The sequence below is a fragment of the Oncorhynchus gorbuscha genome, linkage group LG10 (assembly GCF_021184085.1).
Source record: "Oncorhynchus gorbuscha isolate QuinsamMale2020 ecotype Even-year linkage group LG10, OgorEven_v1.0, whole genome shotgun sequence".
NCBI lineage: Eukaryota > Metazoa > Chordata > Actinopteri > Salmoniformes > Salmonidae > Oncorhynchus > Oncorhynchus gorbuscha.
In genome coordinates this window covers 63532496-63534717 of record NC_060182.1, presented here as the reverse complement: position 1 = coordinate 63534717, position 2222 = coordinate 63532496, and positions in this window count along the sequence as shown.

Sequence of the window (2222 nt, the reverse complement as noted above, 5' to 3'; positions counted from 1 at the left end):
TTTTGCTCTGACATGCACTCTCAACTGTGTATGCCTTTCCAGATCATGTCCAATCAAATTAATTTACCACAGGTGGACTCCAATCAAGTTGTAGAAACATCTCAAGAATGATCAATGGAAATGAGGTCATTTTCAAGTGTCCTAGCAAAGGGTCTGAATACTTATGTAAATAAGGTATTTCTGTTTTTTTATTTTAATACATTTGCAAAAGTGTCTTAACCTGTTTTCGCTTTGTCATGTTTTGGTATTTTGTGTAGATTGCTGTGGAACATTTTTAATTTAAGCAATTTTAGATTGAGGCTGTAATGTAACAAAATGTGGAAAAAGTCAAGGGGTCTGAATACTTTCTGAAGGCACTGTATACTGTACATGTGTGTGTTGTTCTAGTGGGTGTGTGTGTGTGTGTGTCCACAGTGTTCTCTGCTCTCTCGTCCATGTCAGATGTGTGATTGAATAGAACACTTGTCTCAGACAGGCTCATGGGAACTCCCTGACCCAGATCTGTCTCCTCCTCCCACCCAGCCGAGTGGCAGACAAACACACACACGCCTCACACACACGCCTGAGATGTGGGTCATTGACAAGACGTTAGGTGAGGACTGTATGACCTAGGTCATACAAAGGGGCAGTGAACCGTCACTGTGGCATTCACCTCTAGACAGGAGGCTGTTGGGAAACAAGGTTGGATCACACACACACACACTCTTCTTTCCATGCTGTTTTGTGATTTTTGTGGTCTGAATGATAGAGAAGGACATACGATTTCTTCACCGGCTTTCGAAAGCTTTTAAAGTCAATACAACTTTTCTCAATGTAGTTCAATTTGTGTAGTTATTTTCACAAAGTCATTGCTCAAGTTACTCTTGAGAGGAAGCCTGGAACTTATAACCCTCCAATAGAAAGACCAGGATTGACAGAGACAGTAGTAAGGAATGACTCTCATTGGTTGAAAGAACAGGAAGAGGAAACATTATTACCATTATAACAGTCAGTCCTTAGCAGATAATGCAAGACAATACAAAACAGTTTGAGAGCTCAGTATCACCTTCATCATCATCATCCTTGTCATGAACATCATCATTATTCTGCAGTAGTATTCTACTTGTTTTTTTGTCTTAGTTCCTTCATATTTATATTTTCACTCCAGGGAATATGTTTACATTACCTTTTCATACATTGTGTACTTACCCCCAGTGCTTGGGTTCGCTCTTGATTACCATTGTTTCTACCATCATGCATATTTAACCCTAATTATATGCTATGAATATTTGATTGAAGGCATTATCAAAATTGTGTAATTGCATATCATTTTGTATCTATTAATACAGTACATCCAGCCCCCCCTCTCCAATCATGACTGCAAAAATCTACTCTGTAGCGTATGCTGCTTCATCTGCTGTGGCGTGTGACTGTACAGTGTGTGTGTGTGTGTTGTTTGTGAATGTGTGTATATCTGCATGTGTGCACCTGATAAAATAATCCTTCCCCTCCCTCCCTCCCTCCCTCCCTCCCTCCCTCCCTCCCTCCCTCCCTCCCTCCCTCCTTCAATTTCACTTTCCTGCCATGCGGGTGGAGAGAGAGAGTGAGCGAGCGAGAGGGAGAAGGAGGAAGTGACCTAAATAGGAAGCTGTCCCCAGCCCCATCCAGCTCCAGCTGCCTGCTGCATTTCAAGAAGAGGGCTCCTATGAATAACACAGAGGATGCCTCAACACCGCTGCCTTCAATAAACCCATCCTCAATGAGTGTTAATGACAGTGAGGCGCTGAGACAATCGAAGAGGATGTACGTGCGTGTGTGTGTGTGTGTGTGTGTCTGAGTGTATGAGGTGTGCGGTGGCACAGAGCAATGCCATTGCCCTGGGCAAAGGCAAGGTTGCCCTAGGTGATAAATGAAACTTTGAAAAGTACATGAAAGCTCTAGGAACCGCAGAGAACTGACAGCCATACCTAGTATGTATGGAGACCTGGGGGTGTTATTGTGTGGAGAATACACTAATACATTTTTTTTTTGGGGGGGGGGGGGGGGGGGTGAGTTTGACCGTGCCATGGCAGGAGTTTTTTTGGTTACAGACAGTAGTAAATGCTGTGTATTTTGTTGGCTTACTTTCTTTTGGAAGCTTTTTGAACTTCCAGATAATATTCTCCCGGGCTACAATCATTCCAACCCAATCCCAGCCAACAGAGAGCTCCATATTGTGCGGTTCAGTCCCAGTGTGTTGGACA